Source organism: Oncorhynchus mykiss, chromosome 15, assembly GCF_057628025.1.
Source record: "Oncorhynchus mykiss isolate SJ-2025 chromosome 15, ASM5762802v1, whole genome shotgun sequence".
NCBI classification, from domain to species: domain Eukaryota; kingdom Metazoa; phylum Chordata; class Actinopteri; order Salmoniformes; family Salmonidae; genus Oncorhynchus; species Oncorhynchus mykiss.
Genome location: NC_143036.1, coordinates 38,628,113 through 38,652,013, shown reverse-complemented (window position 1 = coordinate 38,652,013; position 23,901 = coordinate 38,628,113). Strand labels below are relative to the sequence as shown.

Sequence of the window (23,901 nt, the reverse complement as noted above, 5' to 3'; positions counted from 1 at the left end):
TGTAATGTTAATGTTACTCACTGGGGATGTTTTCATGGCGTTAAAACGTATTTATAGCCCTGCAGCAGCACTCATATGTACAATTGAATGAATGTGTTTTCTGTTCAACTTCAGTAGCTAGGACAGAAAACAACATAAACTACACTACTTCGTCAGGATATTTGAGTATTTTTCCTAACTGTCTGCATGTGATTAGATGGGTGATTCTCACAAAACTGGCACTTGACAACAATGAACACATTTTCCATAATTCCTCTTGGATCGCCAAGATTAGGATCTGTATTTATCTATTTCATAATTATTGTTATGTTTTTATTGATCAGATATTATGCATTTTAACACAATTTCCATAATTACCAATGCAAAAATGCTCATTACCTCATCAGTTTTCAAAGTCCAAAAAAAACAATTTATAATCTTTTTTTAACATTGCTTACCTAATGAAAAGGCCTGAGTTAAACATTTTACAGAAAAAAATATGTTTTTTGTAATTTATCTCATTACCGCAACACAAACATTTCTAAATATTGTTTTTCGGCATAATTACTTGTGTACACATGTTATTTGATATATTTTAATAAAGAACTGAAGGCACACTATCAGATTAAGCCACAATTACTGAAGTATCCATTTTATTTTTTCTAACATTGGTGCATTACGATAATGATAAGCGGGTTTTGGAGATTAGAATGTTTTGCTAATGAAACTGTACTGAGCTGTATTAGAGATTCAGTAACCCAATACATCATCAAACTGTGTCATTTGTTCATCCCAAATTATTTACATAATACTAAAATCACTGATCTTAATGCAATTGACTAAAATACCCCTTATTTTAGCATAAGTATACAGTAAGTACTGTAATTGCGTACATGTATTTTCATAAATTCAAAAGTGGACTTACACTCCCCTTGACTTTTTCAGAGTTTTGTTGTGTTACAGCCTGAATTTAAAATTGACTAAATTGAGATGTTTTGGGGCACTAGCCTACACACAAAACCTCATAATGTCAAAGTGGAATTATGTTTTTCAAAATGTTTACAAATTAATTAAAAATGAAAAGCTGAAATGTCTTCAGTCAATAAGTATTCAACCCCTTTGTTATGGCAAGCCTAAATAAGTTCAGGAGTAAAAATGTGCTTAACAAGTCACATAATAAGGTGCATGGACACAAAAATAGTGTTTAACATGATTGTTGAATGGCTACCTCATCTCTGTACCTCATACATACAATTAATTATCTGTAACATTCCTCAGTCGAGCAGTGAGTTTCAAACACACATCCAACCACAAAGCCCAGGGAGGTTTTCCAATGCCTCACAAAGGCATTGGGTAGCCTAGGGTAGCAGGGTAGCCTAGTGGTTAGAGCGTTGGACTAGTAACCGGAAGGTTGCGAGTTCAAACCCCCGAGCTGACAAGGTACAAATCTGTCGTTCTGCCCCTGAACAGGCACTTAACCCACTGTTCCGAGGCCGTCATTGAAAATAAGAATTTGTTCTTAACTGACTTGCCTGGTTAAATAAATAAAAAAGTATACAATTTTTAAAACCAGACACTGAACATACCTTTGAGCATGGTGAAGTTATTAATTACACTTTGGATGGTGTATCAATACACCAAGTCACTACAAAGATGCAGGTGTCCTTCCTAACTCAGTTGCCGGAGAGGAAGAAAACCACTGAGGGATTTCACCATGGGTCGGTGGTGACTTTTAAACAGTTACAGGTTTAATGGCAGTGATAGGAGAAAACTGAGGATGGATCAACAACATTGTAGTTACAGTATTCCACAGTACTTATCGAATTGACAGGGTGACAAGAAGGAATACCATTACTGGTATTTTGGTATTTTATTAGGATGCAGATTAGCTGTTGCAAAAGCAAAATAATTATTGTTATCGACTGAAGAGTTTTTCAGAATAAAAAAGAAACGGAATTGAGCTAAGCACAGCCAAAATCGGGAAAACCTGGTTCAGTCGGCTTTCCACCAGACACTGGGAGATGAATTCACCTTTCAGCAGGACAATAACCTAAAACACAAGGCCAAATCTACTACGGAGTTGCCTACCAAGAAGACAATGAATGTTCATTTGACTTAAATCTGCTTGAAAATCTATGGCAAGACCTGAAAATAGTTGTTGAGTAATGATCAGCAACCAATTTGGTTGAAGAGCTTGAAGATTGTGAAGAGAATAATAGGCAAATGTTGCAGAATCCAGGTGGGGAAAGCTCTTAGAGACTTACCCAAAAAGACTCCCTCAAAGGTGATTCTAACATTCAGGGGGCTGAATATTTTTTTAAATCAAGATATCAATAGTGTTTTTTGTTTTTCATAAATGTTTTACAAATGTCCAAATTTTTCTCCCACTTTGACATTGTAGAGTATTTTGTGCAGATCGTTGACCAAAAAATGACAATTAAATCCATTTTAATACCACTTTTGTAACACAACAAAATGTGGAAAAGGTCAAGGGGTATGAATACGTTCTGAAGGCACTGTAAGCATAAAAAAATATATATTTATTCAAAAAAGTGATTTCTCCAAGGTCTTTACATGTAATTTGTGTATTAGGATATGTGTGTGGTTCTAAGGTATTTTAGATATATTTCACATTTTAATGGGATCCTATGGGCAAATGGGGTGGCAGGGTAGCATAGTGATTAGAGTGTTGGACTAGTAACCAAACTTGCAAGTTCGAATCCCCGAGCTGACAAGGTACAAATCTGTCGTTCTGCCCCTTGTAACATACGCTGGCTCCTTTCCTGTTGGGAACGTATACATTTCCCAGATTGACCTTCTCCTGTAACATACAGTATATATGTAACACAGGTACGCTCTTTACTATTGCTCTAGGTCGTCATTGAAAATAAGAATCTGTTCTTTTAACTGACTTGCCTAGTTAAGTAAAGCTAAAATAAAATGGCATAACATGAGATTCCTGTAAAGTATCTAAATATGTGTGATATGGACCAACAACTGTCTTAAGATATCAAACTACAGTATAGGTACGTGCTAAAACAGTTACACATGTAGAAATGGGGGATATCCTCCTTTAAGCGGCACGGTTGTTCTTTGCTGAAACACAAACTCCAGATTGTGGCTTTAAGTCAATTTAATGGGGTTTCTACACCCATATGTTTTGACAAGCCCTACTTAATCAATTAACTGATGTTTTACAAACAAATCGATACATTAGGTATAAGCAGTGGTCCTAGTAAATAATTAAAGTTACCAGCACAGCACACACATTTTTTATCCCACAGTTGGCTCTTAGCTACTGTAGATTTCACTGATAAAAGAAAAGTGGAAATTGTGAACACTGAGAACATTACTTTTCTTTCCAAAAAGCATATTTATGACATTAGCACAGACACGGTAGAATAGGAAAAGTGTGCCTCGATAGAAAAATAAAATGTTGTGTTTGTTGACAGTTTATACTTAAAAATATGTGTGTTTATCTACTTTTCAGTTGCCCTATGGTAAAGTCGAAGGAAACGGACAAGGATGGGCGTCCTACAGTATGTTGCAAATCACTCCTCTGAGCATTTCTGTTCACAGTTTTAGTCAGCTCTCCAAAATAGTGCAGCTGGCAAAGGATAAGAGGCTGAAGGAGGTCCGAGCTTGTCTGGAAGGTAAAACCATGTAAACCACAGAATGAGTTTTGTATCCCATTTGTTCCTGAGTAGTCGGGCTACATACTTCCCATAAAGCCACGGACATAATTTGTTTGTCCTTGTTATCTTCTACTTTTATCCAATTAGAAACTGGCATCAGATTATGTTTGCAATTCCTCACAGTTATATTTACTGTACCCCAAAGCCATAATGTGGTACTAGCTAATAACTATGTTAGTTCGAGAAAGAAAAACATACATCTACTGTATGTCTATATTACCACAGACCAGGATTCTCTTTTAAATAAGGCCTCAAAGGGACAATCTGGTAAAATAAAGATATGCTCAACATTTTTTACTGTAATTTGTAGCCAACAAAGACCCTGTTGCGAAGATGCTGGGGCCTAGTTTTGCAACAGTGGATGGGGAGGACAGCGTCTCCTGGAGAAGGTGAATGAGGGGGACCAGGCCAAGGAGGAAGATATCAAAGTGAAGCTGCTCATCCTGCAGCAGCAGCTGGACACTCAAGTCCTCAGCAACTCCCTCAAGCAGATCTCCCAGTGGGTTCCTTTCCTCCTCCTCACTCTGTCTGCTTCTCTATCTATCAACAACGAATCCATCCATCTTAATACACACTGACTCCCACTTGACTTCAGACAAGTCCAAACACATGGGGTTGACTCTGATTAGAAACAGTTTCTTACTAGATAGAAGAACCACAAATGGGCCCAAGATTAATTATCTGTATTTGTTTTTTGTTTTTTGTTTTTTGTACAGGGAGGTTAGGCTTAGTCCTGCCACAGTGAAGAATGATGTCGAGCTGTTGAAGCACTTCTGCAGTGAAGGGGAGAAAAAGGTGTTGAAGTCTGTTCAATACACATCAGGTTTGAATTATCTTCACATTTCACACATTTTTTGGGGGGTGTGAATGAAAGCGATTGCTATTAGGGGGTAATACTGGGATATTTTAAAAATATAAAATGTCTGTCTGTTCACCCGTAAAAAACATGGAAGTCATTATATATGTCAGATTTCAGTTTACTGAGACATTAATATATTTTTTTACTTGCCTTAGTCGGCGCGGCAGATTTGCAACGCCATAAACAATTCAACTTTCGTCAAAAAACACACCTCCCCTACATGCCACAGAACCACCGTGATCAATTCAGTATTTTGAAAAATGTGTCCCCTTACAGTGGAACATTTACAGAGGAACATTCAAACCTTCTATGTAAATGGCCTCCAACCTGTGATACCGCACATTAAAATATGGTGGTTTGTGTGTCACGATGCTCTGCAGCCTAGCTGTTTTCAGAGGATGATTTATCAGATGATTTATCAGAGAGTAAAATCACAGCGAGCTCTAAGTAACCTGGGCTGCTGTCTTCAGACCTGGGCTTTGTCCCAAATGGCAACCTATTCCCTATATTGTACAATACTGGTCAAAAGTAGTGCACTCTATTTGGAATACAGTGCTATTTGGGACGCAGACTTGTGCTCTCTCTATGGTGGAATGATCCATCATACTCGCTGGCAGCTCAGGCACCCTCGATGATTTCTCTTCCTGTGATACTGCACTCTTTGAACCTGTATTGGAACTTTATTTTCCCCCTGATCCTCTCCTCCTACATACCTTGAAGGAAAACTACACCCCAAAACGATCTTTTGGTATTTGTTTCTTTAGTCTTTCATTTGTTTCGTTAGTCCATTGGTGATATAGTCCCAAAATGTTTTTCATGTCAGCAATCAAGTTCAAATCAATGTCATATGCACCAAATACAACAATACAACCTTACAGTGAAATGCTTACTTACAAACCCTTAACCAACAACGCTTTAAGAATAAAAAAATTGTTTAAAGTAAAAATTGGAAAATAAAATAATAATAATAAATCAATTTAAGAAATAATTAAACAGCAGCAGTAAAATTACAAAAGGAATATGTACAAGTACGTAGAGTTAAACTGATTATGCATAGATAATAAACAGAGAGTAGCCCTTTAATTAGATGAACAGGAGCCTTATGGCTTGGGGGTGGAAGCTGTTAAGAAGCCTTTTGGACCTAGACTTGACCTATAGACTATAGTCTCATCGTTGTCAGTGATCAGGCCTACCACTGTTGTGTCATCGGTAAACTTAATGATGGTGTTGGAGTCATGCCTGGCCATGCAGTCATGAGTGAACAGGGAGTACAGGAGGGGACTGAGCACGCACCCCTGACGGGCCCACGTGTTACCACCTGGGGGGGCGGCCCGTCAGGAAGTCAAGGATCCAGTTGCAGAGGTAGGTGTTAAGTCCCAGGGTCCTTAGCTTAGTGATGCGCTTTGAGGGCATTATGGTTTGAACACTGAGCTGTAGTCAATGAATAGCGTTCTCACATAGGCGTTCCTTTTGTCCAGGTGGGAAAGGGCAATAGAGATTGCATCATCTGTGGATCTGTTGGTGTGGTATGCAATTTGGAGTGGGTCTAGGGTTTCTGGGATAAATGGCCATGACCAGCCTTTCAAACCATTTCATGGTTACTGACGTGAATGCTACAGGTCAGTAGTCATTTAGGCAGGTTACCTTAGTGTTCTTGGGCACAGGGACTATGGTGGTCTGCTTGAAACGTGTTGGTATTACAGACTCAGTCAGGGACTGGTTTGCAAATGTCAGTGAAGACGCTTGCCAGTTGGTCAGCACATGCTCGCAGTACACGTCCTGGTAATCTGTCTGGCCCTGCGGCCTTGTGGATGTTGACCCGTTTAAAGGTCTTACTCACATCAGCTGCGGAGAGCGTGATCACACAGTCATCCGGAACAGCTGATGCTATCATGCATGTTTCAGTGTTACTTGCCTAGAAGCGAGCATAGAAGTAATTTAGCTGGTAGGTAGGCTTGTGTCACTGGGCAGCTCTCGGCTGTGCATCCCTTTGTAGCTGCCCAGTTTTCAAAATACAGAAATACAGCCAGTATGATGTATTTTGCATTATATGATGCTGCATTTTGCACCTAATTCCCTATCGAGGACTATTGTATACTGTCTTGATTAACATACATTGTACACTGAACTGACGTGCTCTGGCATCTTCTTCTTTTTCTGTAGATTCTGAATTCACCAATGGCTGTTGTACTCCTCCTTGAAGGCAGGTGCATGGTGAAATCTGTCACCTGGTGGTACAGCCGTGTGACACTCAACCCTTGCACATCACCATCACATCAGTCTTTCTCAACGGGGTAAGAAAGCTAGCGATAGATTAGTGTCACTGAATGTCAGTTTTCATTACCTGAATTTTAGTCAGGCGTGTTCTTACACTCAGCATTAGATTTTCTTTCTACAGGATGTGTTTTGTCATAAATGCTTTAGGCATCAATGGGTGTAATAATCTATATATTTCAGCACATGTTTATTTGACAATTGTTATGAACAAGCACGGAAAGTCAATACATGTATTCATATTTATATCATTTAAGCTATACAATGTCTCCTTAACGAATGCCCATAAAGTTTCAGAAAACATTACGTAAGTGTCACTGAAAAGTTTTGCGATTTATGTACTGATGCAACGTTCATTGTATGGTTGGATTCCAAGTTTGCCCTGTGGTGGTAAACGTTTAAAACAACCCCCATTGACCGTAACATGTGTGCAATTAATTAAAGAGAACATATTACATGGCTCAGTGTCTTTCACTCCCTCCGTCACTTCCTGCCTGCCCGTTAGTATGTTGCCCGTCTCCCTTTCCTCACCTGGGAATGGTTCAGTTCAGGACACTGAAACCCGCATTCCAACATGTTTGACATTGACGGTATATTAACACAAATGAAACCTCAAAGATTACAGAGTTGAGCGTAATGTGTGTAGTGGTTAGAGGCGGCACACACCGGTTTTTCAATTCCAGCATGTGAAGCTGCATTTTGAAACCTTGGCACTCTAACCTCAGTTGTTCTGACAGATGGGAATACTGTGACATTTGTTTGATACATCAAATGTCATCTTTGTCTTCGCAGGGCATAAGCTAGGAGGGTGAGGGAAATGCCTATGACAGAACAAGCAATGTTTACAAAGACCTGGTAACACTTCTGAAAAGCAAGTCTCCCCATCTTGCTGAGAACATAAATAAACAGGTAGGTTTTTAACATGGAGGAGCAGTATCTCAAACAAAAGGTTGTTGTTTTCTCTGAGTAATATTTTCTCTGTCGGTAACCCGATGACGCAGTACGCATTTGACTGATCATATATTATATTCTGTTATACGTAGTAGAGTGAGGTTGAGATTGTGAATCAGTATCTGCACTCATCCTCACTTGTGAGCTAGTGTCTGTCTGGTTCTCAGATGGAAACGAAAACTCTCTGAAGCTGTAGCCTCGGTACCTAACCTTACTTTCCAAATCACCCCAGTTGAAAAGAATGTAAAAAAATATAATGAAACAGTCCAGTTACTCACACAGACAGAATCATGTGTTGCTCTGAAATGCCATGTGATTCATTCAGTAGTGCTGTTTCCTGTGATTTGATAAATTAACAAATAATGGCTTCAAGCTTTGGTTGGGAAAAAAATGTGTTTATCATCTGAATATTTGGACATGTTTTTTTGTCATGAGTGACTCAATAATGTATTGTTGGAAAATGTTATATAATTTACAGGCAAGCTAGCTATACAGCTAGCTATACACGTTCTACATAGTATTTATACTCTAGGAAATGACACCAAATATTTTATATAATTGATATAATTATATTGATATATATATTTTTATATTCATTCGTTTCCTTTTGTCTATTTGGACAGTCTTATGGGTAAACTAGTTTCAACAAATATTGTGCCTTAACTAATAACAGTATTTTCCATTTTGCATCGTTCATTTCTGTTAGCAAAGACTATTATCAATGTTGCTCCTGATGATTTCTCCTGGGATGCTTTATGATCACCATAATTCTGTACCTGAACTATTGAAACAGAGATGTGATTATCAAAACTGATTTTCCCTTTCACCCCTGTCTACTCTGTCTAAGTCTTTCTCTTTAAAATAAACAAATAGATGTTATCACAATAATATAGTTTGCAGATATAAAGTGGGGCGAACAATAATATATTTAGTCTATTCCACCACAGTTTTAGAAACCTGGTAAGTGAGTGTTTGCTTTAGGGACAATAGCTCAAGAAAAAGGAAATGTCTGCTTTGACGTACAAGAGTTGTCTGAAGTACGATCTGTACCCCCCCACCCCCAAATGCATAATCCATGGACGTTACAGAGACATTTACATTATGTTACTGCAGTGGCCTATAACAACCATTGTTCTACCCAATTTTAAATAACTACATTATTGATGAAAAGGAGCCACCTCATCCTTTCTTTCAATTGAATTGTGCTTGACCAGCAAGTTTGACGTATTTATAGCCGGTGATAGAGCTTTTAGTGCCATGGAGATGGGTTGAGTTGAGTGAAGGGTAAGTGAGGCATGTATAAACCCCAATGAGCAGTGCCAGGCTGCTGCGCTCACTGTGTAAAAAGGCCATAGCAGGCTTTAATGTTTTATGAGTCCGGTGTCTGTGCTGAGTGAGGCTATGAGGCTGAACCCGTCGGTCGTTCTGAGGATTTGCCGAGATACAAATGAAGTCACGGGTTTTCTCTGCATACTTCTTTCTCCTATGAAGTTACTACAGCAATATCCAAATCATGGCATGGAGATGTAATGGAGTGTTCTGCACTCAAATCAGGCCATGTTTTTCTGCCCTTTTTACGCTCCACCAAACCATTTTCTCTCTGCATTACTTCAAATACACCTCGTGTGTGTGAAATGATCAGCTTGACTCAGCAGTGACTGCTGATTTGATTGCAGATAAAGGTATTGTCTATTGATTGACAATATAATTGTTATGGTGCAACAGGCACTGCTGTATAAACCGTTTCAGACATACAGTAATAAAGTAATTGCACTCACTCTTGAGGACAAGATCCCTTCCGAGTGGCCCATGAAAGGAGTAGGCTCTCGTCCGCGTCAGGTCAGAAACACTATCTGAAATAGCTCCGGCTGGGACCCGCTCTCTGATTGCAGCGCTAAGACCCCAAAGTGGTGGTGTCCCAAGTCAACATGAAGCTTGACAGGTTGATAGCCAAAGATAACAACACCAATCTCTGAACATGATCTACTCGTTTCCAGCATTGAGGAAGCAGATCATTTTTCACAGTTTTATTAGATCAGACATTCTCAATCAAATAAGCTGGAGGCAGCCAGAGGAGAAGAGTGCAGCACCAGGGACACACACCGCAGTCCGATACTCAACTTCTCAGTGTAGTGTTGGACTGACTGGTTTTTGAAACTAGGACGTGATTATAAATTGGACATGGTGTCTGTCTGTGTTATGCATGCGGGATCACATGCAAAAAATGCAAAAGCACCCTCAGAATTTTGTTATTCAAATCCTGAAATCAATCTAGCTCTGCTGTCATGTTCACTCTCCACACGGAGCCTCGCACATCTCTTCCACTGACAGCTACTATTTAGCTTATTTTCCATCACTGTATGGAGAAAGTAATTAGATACAATGGATACAAGTCCAATAAACATGTGTAAATATTTGGAGTCTCGGGTCTCTCAGTGAGGGCTTGGAACAAGGCACAAGTGGAGAAAGATGAATAGTGCCAATGTAATGATTTGGAAGTCGCCTGTAGTAAAAAAAAAAAAAATGTTGCCGAGACCGACAGAAGTCTGAGGAGAGTTGCGGGCAGGCAGGCGTCAGACCTGCTTAAAGTGTCTGTGCACTTGCTCTTGACAGAGCCGTCCCTGTGCTGTCCTGTGCTGTGCTGTGCTGTGCTGTGTGTGTTGCTCTAACGTGCCATAGAGTTTGGAATGTTTCCTTCTGTCTATTTCAGGTATCATAAAAAAAAGGTACGGTTGGACACCTGAAATGCAACCATAGTGGCCTGAATTGGCCTGCATTGTTCCAACAGCAGGTCACTTTGGGTTTTATGACAAACAAGCTGGTTTTGGAAAGGTACCGAGCGTGCTTGGCCCGAGCGTATGAACACGGCCTTAGTATTCCATGTTAATTATTTCTCCCCCTTTACTTCTTAAAAAAAAAATATCTAGCTTATTGCAAGCAATGGGAGTCTGAGGCGAGCTATTTTCTGCCTAGCAGGTGCCTTTGATTTAAAAACATTCCCTGCCTGCGAACCACGCATATGTGTCTTGTTGGCATTCTTACGTTAGGTTGTAAAGTTGGGTAAAAAGACCTTCAAAAACGTAAAAATCATCTCTGAATAACAGTGAAACAAAGGGTCTCCTTTGTCTGTGGCAAGCTGCAAGATTTTTGCGCGAGGACTGTAATGAAACAATAAACCTTTGACATTGTCCAGCCAATTAATAGAGGGGAACCTCTTCTGTGTAGTGAAGCACTGGGAATGTGTCATTGTATTACTGTCGCTCAATTATAAAGGTAATGCAGTACGGACTGTTGAGAAAGGTCTGTTTTATTATGAACAGTGACTGAATCAAACCCCGGGGAGTTTTTACATGGTTCTTCTTGGGCTGAGAAGAATTGAATGGCAACCCTTTCAGACACCAATGTGTGTCTCAAATAACTGGATGAGGAGGCCACATGTCAGCTGCAGAATGGAAAATATGCTTTGTAACTTGAAAGAAATCACAAAGGGACCGACGACTTTGTTAAAAGAACAATCATTCAGAGGAATCACTTTTTTAAGGACCCAAGTCCATATAATTTTACGGCCCAAATGTATTGTATGTATCACTGCTAGCATTTGGGTGCAAATTGAGAGGTCCTTTTTCCTCACTTATTCTCTTCCTCAACGGGATTCTGCCGTTCAAGAAGAACCTCCGTCAACACAAAAGATCCAACATGTGGAATCGGTTGATACAGAGGAACAAGGCCAAACCCAGAGGCCTTACGAGCATCAGGAAAAGAATGTGCATGAGAAGGCGAGACAACAGCTTGTGCAGAACAAGCCAGGCGGCAAAGAAACAATTAGAACCATCTTGGAAATGAAAGAACCTCGGTCTTGCATCACCATATGAGTATGTGATAATTCCACTCCATGTATTGGAGGTCTTTGGAATATTTGCAACGCTACACGTTCTGTATGCTTTTGGGAACGTTATGCTCCAATAGACAAGATTTTAAGAAGGAAGTGATGCTGGAGTCGGCGCACTTCACTGGTTGCATGTGTCTCAGTGTGTCTTCTCCACATGGCAGCAGTCACACATTATAAAGAGATGGTTTATATGGCTTTACATTTTTCAGGGCAAGCTCAAATATTCCTGATTATATGGACGATCCCAGTTAATCGATGTGTTCCCTGCTTGGAACCCCACTGTACAATTACAGACATACAAGTTGGGCGCAGGAGTAAAATTCACAAAAATGATGTATCACATGTTCTTTGATTGATAAATAGATCTAGCAGGGGTTTAAGCTTTTGTAGCTGGACCTTGTGATAAGTGTCCCCATTTTGAGGCAGCTGGCTCTGGATAAAAGCTATCTAAAATGGCAACAACAAAAAAGCCCAAAATCCCTGCATCCCTCTTCTCCCTCAATGCATAAACGATGATGATATGTTACGATAAATAACTATTTCCAAAATAGAAAAACGCATAATGATGTCCCCTCTTATTTTATTTAATTTTTCGAGGGAAGCAGATGAGAAGAAATCCAAAAGGAGTGCAGCAAATGAGACGTTTGCTGAGACGGAGGAGAGAAGATGCAGAAGAAAAGCAGATTTCTCTGTGTCTTCCTCACCTGGTAGGCAGTCGTCTCATAAAAGGTAAGTCACCTGGTGGGGTTTCCTCCTCACACTTCATAAATGAGGAACCCTTCTAGTCCTACAGAAGAGCAAGCAGTTTACAGGAAAGAGATTGATGAAGTCACAGAAAAAAACGTGGCACAACTCTTTGACCTGTAGTGATAGCTTCTGTGGAAACTGATAATAAGTGTTTTTATATAAGCCAATGTATGGGTGTGATGTACGCTTTCCCTGCCTTTCCTCTGGTGCCTGGCAGCGATGTTTCCAGCTGTTCCCATAATTGTGAATGCCAGTGTATACAGGTCTGCTAGTAAAGTTACTGGGTCGACTCTAGCCACTGTTCTGCTGATAGCTTTCCCCCCGCCTTGAACCAGAGAAACTTGGTACACGTACAGAAAGGGACCTTTGGGAGCCTACTAGCGTTACTCCAGGCCAGTAGTCAAACCAGACACATCGGAACAGCGCTTCACTGCTTAATTAAGGCTTGGTTCAGTGTTTATCGTGGCCCATCTGCGTTGCCTGAGAAACTGTCATATCGGCTGATTTCCTCTGATAATGGCCTCCCCTGGAAATGCTATCTGTGTAAATAGGAACCATCTCCCCGCGGCCCCATTTGAACGTGTACCAAATTTCATTGCTCCGCGGTGCACCGTTTTCATGATACAGTTATTTGAGTGGTGCAACTGACTTTAAAAGCCATCTGCATTTCTGTTGGCGTTTATAGTATGCAGGCTACGGTAGAAAAAGAGAGGCCTGCTTTGTTTAGTATGATGACGACTCCAGTTTGCCCATTACTTTAATCCCTCTCTCTATTCCTGGCTGCTGCTGCTTAGATTGTGAGAAAGTTCAAACCTGACAATTCCAATTAACTTTAGATTGTTAATGGTGCTTGTTGTGTAGAATAATCTTGCAGTTATTTTAAATCACAAAAGGAAAACTTCATATTTTGTTATGTATCATATACTGATATAATATTTTAAGTTTAAACCCTTCCTGTGTATGGATATGTACTTGTATAGCTGTTACACAAAACTTGATGTTGATTCTTATCTCCTGCTGTGTCTGTGTTCTTCAGTAAGACCCCAGGAGGAGGCGCCGATGACTTCAGCGAGAGTTCATCTGAGAGTGAGGAGGACAAGGAGCAGCCAGAGCACCGGCCGGAGAGCAACACAGACCTGTCCTCTGAGTAGTGGAAGATCCAGAAACTGGTCACATTCCTCTAGGTACAGTACAATAAAATCTGTAGAGGCCTGGCCCAGCACTCTGCTTTGGGAATTTCACAGAAAATAAGTTGTTCTGTTCTGTTGAAAACATCTACTATTCTAGCAGGACAGGCAGTTCACAATGGACAGGAAACAATCAAATCCAGGTCCTTTTCCTGTGATCCATACAGCAATTTTGATGCAGACTTGAGTCAATATTCAAACTTCTTGAAATTGTCTAAAAAATTAATCCCTTTAAGGTATGGCTCTGTGTCTGTAGAATTGTGATAGTCACAATGGTCCTAATGTCACCCGAGAGGGAACAATATGCAATCTCCTTAACATAATAATTCCACCTGCCTGCTTTGCGTAAATTTTACGACATAAAGTTGTCGATCAATATAACAAAATTACGTTAGATATAAAAGTATATATAATGTGCTCCTGTTTTAAAGCGCCTGCTTCGTAGTAGGATGTTTATAGAAGTGGTTGGACTGGGTTTGTGGATTCCTGGTTTCTGACACACACTAGGCCTATTTGGGTGCACGTGTGAGCCAACACATATGAGAGAAGAGAGCAGAGCTGTCTAAAAACAGCAGCTGGGCACACTGTTTACCCACACCACAGAGCATAAATGAAACGCGGCTCTGAAAGGACTGACAGTGCATATGGTGAATATTAATGTGTCAAAACACAAAAGGAAAAGAGAGAGAGGACCAATGCGCCACTGACCCAGACTGACTGGGAATACCTCTTCCACTGCCTGATTAGAGAGGAATTCTCCCCTCTCTCTCTCTCTTGCTCTGTGATTACCGGTCAGTTTATTTGGACTTGTGCTTACATACCGTTTAGGACAATGACCTGATGTACCTGCAATCATATGATATTATGGTTAGTCATATATTTCAAATCTGGCCCCTATACTTTAATGATAATCATAACCTAATCTCTCCACTTTGAATCTCTATTTACGATATAGTAATTTACAAAATTAACTGAAATTCAAATGTGTTTAATTTTTGGGTACTAATTAAATCGATTTACGCTATAGTAATGAAATATGAATGACATTCTTTTGTATCTCTATGATCTATGACTATTAAATATTAGCAGAAGCTTTGTAAGCTGAGATACAGTATTTGGCTCTGTCCATGTTTTTACATACCGTACTGCAATTGGGCCCCCTTAATACGATCATTCATAGGGCAACTGGTGGTAAATCTTTTAAAGAAAACATTCATGCAAATTCAGTTCCAGGTAGATATTTTTAGCTTAACAAAACATGAGATAATGAAATAAAAAGTCCTTCTTGGGAAAGAGCAGTTACTCTCCTTTCCAAAACAGACTTAAAATGTAAATGATATTAAAGAAGCTGGGCCAATGTCTGATAAGGGAACATTTCAAATTTCATTATACTTTTGAGTGGGGATTGGAGTGAATTCACAGTGAGAGTTTGTGCCTTCAACAAGATGCATTTGTAAACCTGTACTTCCTAGGCAGCATTATATCTGTCTGGGAACCACACAGTGGAGTTATTTATGGGGTTTGTCCAGTAGTCATTTTATAATATCATTACCATCAGAAGCTAAAACTAACCCCGAGCCAAGTTAAATATCTGTTTTATTTTAGAAGTAAGAACAGTTTTTTCCTTCTTCATCTCAGCCGTATAGACAGACATTTGTACTTGAGGAAGATTGAGACTTTCATAAAGCAACACATGAATGATCTGTGTTGTGTTTGATGGGTTATTTATCCAAGGATATTTACCCAGAGTGCTAATATGTGTGCCTACACTGCATGCATTTAAATAAGTATGTCTTAAAATGGGCAATCTGCAATAACAAAGTATACATCCCACCACTGTTGAGAGATGGGGCTGAAATAATGTAAACATTCTCAAATTAATTGACAGAGCTTATAGATGCAGGACTGACCATCCATGATAATTTTAACCATGTTTTGAGGCAATACAGTGATTGTTTAGAATTACATTGTTTATGAACAAAGAAGTAAACCAAGCTTAAATTTGGGGTTCTGATGGGAATAGACAGTTTAACTAAGCTCATGGGGCATTTATAAAGTGTACTCATTAAGAACCAATGGCTATATATCATGAATGGAAAAGTCCTAAAATGTATGTAACATGTGCCTGTGAATACACATACAGTATCCCATCTAATGAGTTGTGATTTTGCTTGATGAAATTATGTTATAATGATGTTAACATGTTGCTTGCCGCAATGACTTAAACGCTATAGATGAGGCTTGTGTGTATGTTAACAGCTTTTTGTGTGGCAAGAAACAAGGCATGTCGGCTATACAGTATATTTAGAGTGCCCATACAGTCAGCACTCTCTCTTTGTGCAGATTGAATAACACACAGTATAGTTTACACATATGCTACATACCACGTAATTGCCATCAATATGCACTATTGGTAACCACAGGGTATTTGTTTTACAAGCTGAAGCCACTGCTTCATTATCTAGAATTAGATATATATGGCAATTTAACAGTTATACATACAGTATGCTTTCAGCGTAGCTGCTACCAATTACCCTACTTTGTGCTCTGCTGTTTTTGATAAAGTGTTGCTGGTGATTGCAAGTGGCTTATGTGAAAAAACTATTTATATATAGGTGCCAACATTGTTAACAAGTTTATTACTTACCAAACCACACTCAAAGGTTGTGTACTGTGTAAGTGTTTACCTAGAATGTGGTCATTTTTATTGCATGGCTTCAGGTGGCTTCTTAATTTAACTGCCACATAATAACACATTAGATGATCCCTTATTTGTGCCTAATAGATTTGTGCCACATATATTTGTATATATAAGCATGAGGATATGTCCTTAGTTTATATAATCATATAATGATGAGATTGTTTTATGTCCTGAGGTAAAGTAACCCTTTCAATATCAATTGACAATGATGGCGCCAGAGGGTAAGGCTGCCGTCTTATCGGCTCTTAACAAACCATGCTATTTTGTTAGTGTTTTTGCATTGTTCGTAACTTGTTTTATACATAATGTTGCCGCGACCATCTCTTATGACCGAAAAGAGCTTCTGGACATCAGAACTGTGATTACTCACCTCAGATTAGACAAAGAGTTTTTCTTCAATGAGTAGGAGGGAAGGGACCTGACCAGGCCCAGATCCCCGTCATTCACTGGAGGAGGAAACTGAGAATTTGCTGAAAAAGATCAGGGTGCCTTGTGAGGATCAGGTGACGAGTGGCTAATCTGCCTTTGCCTTCTGTCCTGCTAGCTAACATTCAATCGCTGGAAAATAAATGGGACAAAATGAAAGCATGTATATCCTACCAACGGGACATTGAAAACTATAATATCTTATGTTTCACCGAGTTGTGGCTGAACGACGACATTAAGAACATACAGCTGGCGGGTTATACACTCTATCGGCAGGATAGAACACCAGCCTCTGGTAAGACTAGGGGCGGGGGCCTATGCATATATGTAAACAACAGCTGGTGCACGATATCTAAGGAAGACTCAAGGTTTTGCTTGCCTGATGTACAGTATCTCATGATAAGCTATAGACCACACTATCTACCTAGAGAGTTTTCATCTGTATTTTTCATAGCTGTCTACAGTACATACCACCATAGACCGATGCTGGCACTAAAACCGCACTCAATGAGCTGTATACTGCCATAAGCAAACAGGAAAATGTTCACCCAGAGGCGGCGCTCCTAGTGGCCGGGGGTGACTTTAATGCAGGGAAACTTAAATCACCTCTTAGGGATCCGATCCTGTTACCGGGATCAAAATCGACAACATCCGGTAGAGTTGGAGCACGCCAAATTCAAATGACAAAATAGTAATATTAAACATTCATGAACATACAAGTGTCCTACTGTCACCCCCTGACCTTAGTATTCTTTGGTTTTTTTATTATTTTGGTTAGGTCAGGGTGTGACATGGGTGATATGTGTGTTTTTGTCTTATTCTAGGGTGTTTGTACTGTCTAGGGTTTTTTGTAGATTTATGGGGTTGATTTCATCTAGGTGTTTATGTTGGTCTATGGTTGTCTAGATTGGTTCTCAATTAGAGGCAGGTGTTTATCGTTGTCTCTGATTGGGAACCATATTTAGGCAGCCATCTTCTTTGGGTATTTCGTGGGTTATTGTCTATGTTATGTTGCACGTTAGCACATTGTTTAAATAGTGGTCACGTTCATCTTATTCGTTTTGTTGTTTTTGTTTAAGTGTTCTTCGTGTTCTTCATTAATAAAGAAGAATGTATTCTAACCACGCTGCGCTTTGGTCTACTCCATACGACGAACGTGACACCTACATCATTTAAAAGCTTAACTTCTTGTTATCTGAGGACAGTGCCCCACATCAAAATACTTTTTCAAACCAGCACAGGCGTCACAAAAATCACAAATAGCGATTAAATAAATCACTTATCTTTGAAGATCCTCCTCTGTTTGCAATCCCAAGGGTCCCAGCTACACAATGAATGGTCGTTTTGTTCAATAAAGTCCTTTATATCCAAAAAAGTCTGTTTAGTTGGCGCCTTTGATTTCAGTAATCCACTCGTTCAATATGCATAAAAACAAATCCAAAACGTTACTGGTAAAGTTTGTCCAAACAAGTCAAACAATGTTTCTAATTAATCCTTGGGCACTCTAATATCTAAATAAACTATACAATTTAAGACTGAGAATAGTATGTTCAATAGGGAAGATAAATAACAAAGAGCGCGCACCTCATTAACACGCTCAACAAGACTACTTTTCTAATGAGTGACACCTTGGAAAAACTACAACTATTTGTTCATTTTTCAAGAAACAAGCCTGAAACCCTTTCTAAAGACTGACCTCTAGTGGAAGCCATAGGAGCTGTAATCTGGGTCCTTTTTAATTGTATATCCCATAGGCTAGCATTGAAATGATCTGTGACCTAAAAAAAAAAATCTGAAAGGATTTTCCTCTGGTTTTCACCTGCCATATCAGTTATGTAATACTCACAGACATTAGTTTAACAGTTGTAGAAACTTCAGAGTGTTTCTATCCAATGCTACCAATTATATGCATATCCTAGCTTCTGGGCCTGAGTAACAGGCAGTTTACTTTGGGCACGTCAGTCATCCGAACTTCAGAACACTGCCCCATAGCCCTAAGAGGTTTAAATCAGTTTTACCAATTTCTATCAGCATGTTAAATGTGCAACCGGAGGGAACATTTTTTGAGACCAACTTTACTCCACACACAGCGCTCAAGCTCTCAAAGTACACAGCTCTCACAGAGTACAAAGCCCTCCCTCGCCCTCCATTTGGCAAATCTGACCATAATTCTATCTTACTGATTCCTGCTTACAAGCTAAAATTAAAGCAAGAAGCACCAATGACTTGATCTATAAAAAAGTGGTCAGATGAAGCAGATGTTAAACTACAGGACTGTTTTGTTAACACAGCCTGGAATATGTTCCGGGATTCTTCCGATGGCACTGAGGAGTACACCACATCAGTCACTGGGTTTATCAATAAGTGCATTGAGGACGTCGTCCCCACAGTGACTGTATGTACATACCCCAACTAGAAGCCATGGATTACAGGCAACATTCGCTCTGAGCTAAAGGGTAGAGCTGCCGCTTTCAAGGAGCAGGACTCTAACCCGGAAGCTTATAAGAAATCCCACTATGCCCTCCGTATTACACCAGCTCCAATGCTTGTCGGGTGGGGCAGGGCTTGCAAACTATTACAAACTACAAAGGGAACCACAGCCGAGAGCTGCCCAGTGACACGAGCCTTCCAGACGAGCTAAGTAACTTCTATGCTCGCTTCGAGGCAAGTAACACTGAAACATGCATGAGAGCATCAGCTGTTCTGGACAAATACGTGGTCACACTCTCCGCAGCTGTTGTGAGTAAGACATTTAAACAGGTTAACATTCACAAGGCCGCATGGCCAGACTAATTACCAGGATGTGTACTCCGAGCATGCGCTAACCAACTGGCAAGTGTCTTCACTGACATTTTCAACCTCTCCCTGTCTGAGTCTGTAATACCAACATGTTTCAAGCAGACCACCATAGTCCCTGTGCCCAAGAACACTAAGGTAACCTGCCTAAATGACTACCGACCCGTGGCACTCACGTCTGTAGCTATGAAATTCTCTGAAAGGCTGATCATGGCTCACATCAACACCATTATCCCAGAAACTTAGTCCCACTCCAAATTGCATACCGCACCAACAGATCCACAGATGATGCAATCTCTATTGCACTCCACACTGCCATTTCACACCTGGACAAAAGGAACACCTATGTGACAATTCTATTCATTGACTACAGCTCAGCGTTCAACACAATATTGCCTCCAAAGCTCATCATTAAGCTAAGGACCCTGGGATTAATACCTCCCTCTGCAACTGGATCCTGGACTTCCTGACGTCCTGCCCCAGGTGGTAAGGGTAGGTAACAACCATACCCTTACTTAGTTCACTTATGACTGCATGGCCATGCACAACTCCAACACCATCATTAAGTTTGCTGATGATCACTGACAACGATGAGACAGCCTATAGTGAGGAGGTCAGAGACCTGACCGTGTGGTACAAGGACAACAACCTCTCCCTCAATGTGACAAAGGATATGATTGTGGACTACAGGAAAAGGAGGACCGAGCACACCCCCATTCTCATCATTGGGGCGTAGTAGAGCAGGTTGAGGGCTTCAAGTTCCTTGGCGTCCACATCACCAACAAACTAACATGGTCCAAGCACACCAAGACAGTCGTGAAGAGGGCAGGACAAAACCTATTCCCCCTCAGTAGATTGACAATATTTGTCATGGGTCCTCAGATCCTCAAAAGGCTTTACAGCTGCACCATCGAGAGCATCCTGACGGGTTGCATCACTGCCTGGTATGGCAACTGCTCAGCCTCCAACCACAAGGCACTAAAGAGGGTTATGCAAACGGCCCAGTACATCACCGGGCCAAGCTTCCTGCCATCCAGGACCTCTATACCAGGCGGTGTTAGAGGAAGGCCCTAAAAATTGTCAAAGACTCCAGCCACCCTAGTCATATGCTGTTCTCTCTGCTACCGCATGGCAAGCGGTACTGGAGCACCAAGTCTAGGGCCATGAGGCTTCTGAACATCTTTTTAACCTCAAGCCATAAGACTCCTGAACAGCTAATCAGGCTACCCAGAATAATGCATTGCCCCCTATTTTACGCTGCTGCTACTCTGTTTATTATCTATACATAGCCACTTTTACTCTACCTACATGTACATATTACGTCAATTACCTCGACACCGGTTCCCCCGCACATTGACTCTGTACCGGTACCCCCTCTATATAGCCCAGCTATTCTTATTTACTACAGCTCTTTAATTATTTGATATTCTTATCTCTGTTTTTTTTTTTTTTTTTGGGGGGGGGGGGGGTATTTTCCTAACTGCATTGTTGGTTAAGTAAGCATTTCACTGTAAGCATTTCCTGCTGTATTTGGCTCATGTGACAAATACAATTTGATTTGACTTGATAGATGAGGTGTACATCCTTTTTTATAATTTAAACAATATATTAATTTCCAAGTAAAATGTAAGATGGTGATGTAAGTAGGCGTCATAATAGAATCACCCGGGTATTGAGCGGGGTCCCACGTCCATCCACGATGGCACTTTGTGTAACCATGGTTGAGGTTGTCCACCCTCTGCTGGTCAGTAGCGGAAATACAGGCCCCACGTTCTCTCAGGAGAACACTTTTCCTAACTACCTCATGTTCTCCTGCCCAGCAAAGGAGCCAGGGTCAGTCACTACCCTCACATTAACTTAACTTCTACGAGTGAATGATATTTCTAATGAATTAGGTGTTTCACAGCTTTGAACTGAGTATTCAGCTCTGTTAACATGTTATAAAAACCTTTCTCAGAAAAAGGTTATTAAGCACCAGAAACATTTTTAACTTTTGATTGGAAGCCTTAGACTAAAAGGCTAAATATAAATACAACACATATAAGTTTGAACAATTATTTTGGAAACTAAGAAATTAAGTGGCCTACTCTTCCACCAGACTAAGTAATTTCCACTATGAATGCTGTAACTTATGTCTAGAGAATGTTTTACAGAACATCTGTACATGTTTCCATACTTTTTAAGTGAAACAACTTTTTAGTGACACAAAATACCACAAAACATTTGGAAGCCTGACACAAACTGTATTATTTCGCTAGCTGCTACAAGGCCAGTCATATGCTCAACATTTTATTTTATAGAAGATCCTATGTCCAATATGAAGTAAGAGAGAACCACCAATCATTCTTTCCCTATTCGTTACCCATAATGGACTTGGCAGAAGCCTCTGTCTTTTTTCTTCTTAATCTGTACCCTACATAGCTAGTCTGCTCCAGAAACGGCAGAAGAGTAAAAATCACATGCACTCTCCAGGAAGCGGACACTGCCAAGCTGGTTGCTTCTATCTTACACCGACCGAGGTCGAGGAACACAGACACTAGAAACACAGACTGTGGCTTCATTCCATCTGTCATAGATCCATCTGTCATAGATCCAGCTCTGTTGGGGCACACACACATACACATGCACACGCACACGCACACACCCATGCCCATGTTATTACCTTGCTGTTTGGAAGAGTTATATCAAGCAGTGAAGGTTTCTGCCAGATTTCAGTTTTTTGGTGGTGAGGAGGTCTGAACAATTACATTAAATTTGATCTCTTATTGTGTTTTATTGCGTAAATCAGTTGTTGATTCCATAATCTTATTGGATAGGTAGATAACATTTTTTATACAATGGTCTTCCTCATTTACCTGAGGAATTACTATTGAGTTGCTGATTAATGATGATCATCCGCCCTGTGTGTCTGGTGTGAATTCCATAGCGACCTTAACACGTAAATTCCCTCTGTGTGATGTCTGCTTCCCAGGGCACTTCTTAGTGCTTAGTGTGCTCTTGAGGAACCCTAATTTACTCCAGGGGTGGGATACTACTTCGGCTGACCCTGTAAAACAACACATTTCACAGCATCTATCCAGTGTATGTGACAATAAAACATACAGTATGTACAATACCAGTCAAAAGCCTGGAGACACCTATTCATTCAAGGGTTTTTCTTTATTTTTACCATTTTCCACATTGTAGAATAATAGTGAAGACATCAAAACTATGAAACAACGCATATGGAATCATGTAGTTACCAAAAAAGTGTTAAACCAATCAAAATATATATTTCAGATTTCAGATTCTTCAAAGTAGCCACAGTTTTGCACACTCTTGGCATTCTCTCAACCAGCTTTACCTGGAATACTTTTCCAACAGTCTTGAAGGAGTTCCCACATATTCTGAGGACTTTGGCTGCTTTTCTTTCACTCTGCGGTCCAACTCATCCCTAACCATCTCAATTGGGTTGAGGTTGGGTGATTGTGGACGCCAGTTCATCTGATGTAGCACTCCATCACTCTCCTTCTTGGTCAAAAAGCCCTTACACAGCCTGTAGGTGTGTTTTGGGTCATTGTCCTGTTGAAAAACAAATGATAAGAGCAAACCAGATGGGATGACGTATCGCTTCGGAAGGCTGTGGTAGCCATGCTGAGTAAGTGCGCCTTGAATTCTAAATAAATCACAGACAGTGTCACCAGCAAAGCACCCCCACACCATCATATCTCCTCCTCCATGCTTCACAGTGGGAACCACACATGTGGAGATCACCCGTTCACCTACTCTGCGTCTCACAAAGACAAGGCGGTTGGAACCAAAAATCTCAAATTTGTACTCATCAGACCAAAGGTCAGATTTCCACCAGTCTAATTGCTTGTGTTTCTTGGCCCAAGCAAGTCTCTTATTGGTGTCCTTTAGTAGTGGTTTCTTTGCAGAAATTTGACCATGAAGGCCTGATTCACGCAGTCTCCTCTGAACAGTTGATGTTTCTTGAACTCTGTGAAGCATTTATTTGGGCTGCAATTTCTGAGGCTGGTAACTCTAATGAACTTATCCTCTGCAGCAGAGGTGACTCTGGGTCTTTCTTTCCTGTGGCGGACTTCATGAGAGCCAGTTTCATTATACCACTTGATGGTTGTTGCGACTGCACTTAAAGAAACTTTAAAAGTTCTTGAAATAATCCGCATTGACTGACCTTTATGTCTTAAAGTAATGGTGGACTGTCCTTTTTCTTTGCTTATTTGAGCTGTTCTTGCCATAATATGGACTTGGTCTTTTACCAAATAGGGCTATCATCTGTATACCACCCCTACATTGTCACAACACAACTGATTGCCTCAAACACATTAATAAGAAGGAAAGAAATTCCACAAATGAACTTCTAACAAGGCATACCTATTAATTGAAATGCATTC

The 23,901-nt window shown here is 40.3% G+C and overlaps 1 long non-coding RNA gene and 1 pseudogene across 2 annotated transcripts in view; both read left to right on the top strand.

The window, feature by feature from the left end:
- LOC149977452 (uncharacterized) overlaps nt 1–23,901 on the top strand; it is a 1,012,103-nt gene that overhangs the window by 615,667 nt on the left and 372,535 nt on the right. The window lies entirely within an intron of this gene.
- Nucleotides 1–23,901, top strand: part of LOC110490722 (outer dynein arm-docking complex subunit 2-like) — a 33,172-nt pseudogene that overhangs the window by 2,432 nt on the left and 6,839 nt on the right. The window contains exons 2-9 of the transcript XR_016486916.1: nt 3,470–3,632; nt 3,985–4,173; nt 4,391–4,497; nt 6,697–6,827; nt 7,600–7,715; nt 11,408–11,630; nt 12,245–12,376; nt 13,431–13,578. The product of XR_016486916.1 is annotated as an outer dynein arm-docking complex subunit 2-like (transcript). The remainder of the gene's footprint in view (nt 1–3,469; nt 3,633–3,984; nt 4,174–4,390; nt 4,498–6,696; nt 6,828–7,599; nt 7,716–11,407; nt 11,631–12,244; nt 12,377–13,430; nt 13,579–23,901) is intronic.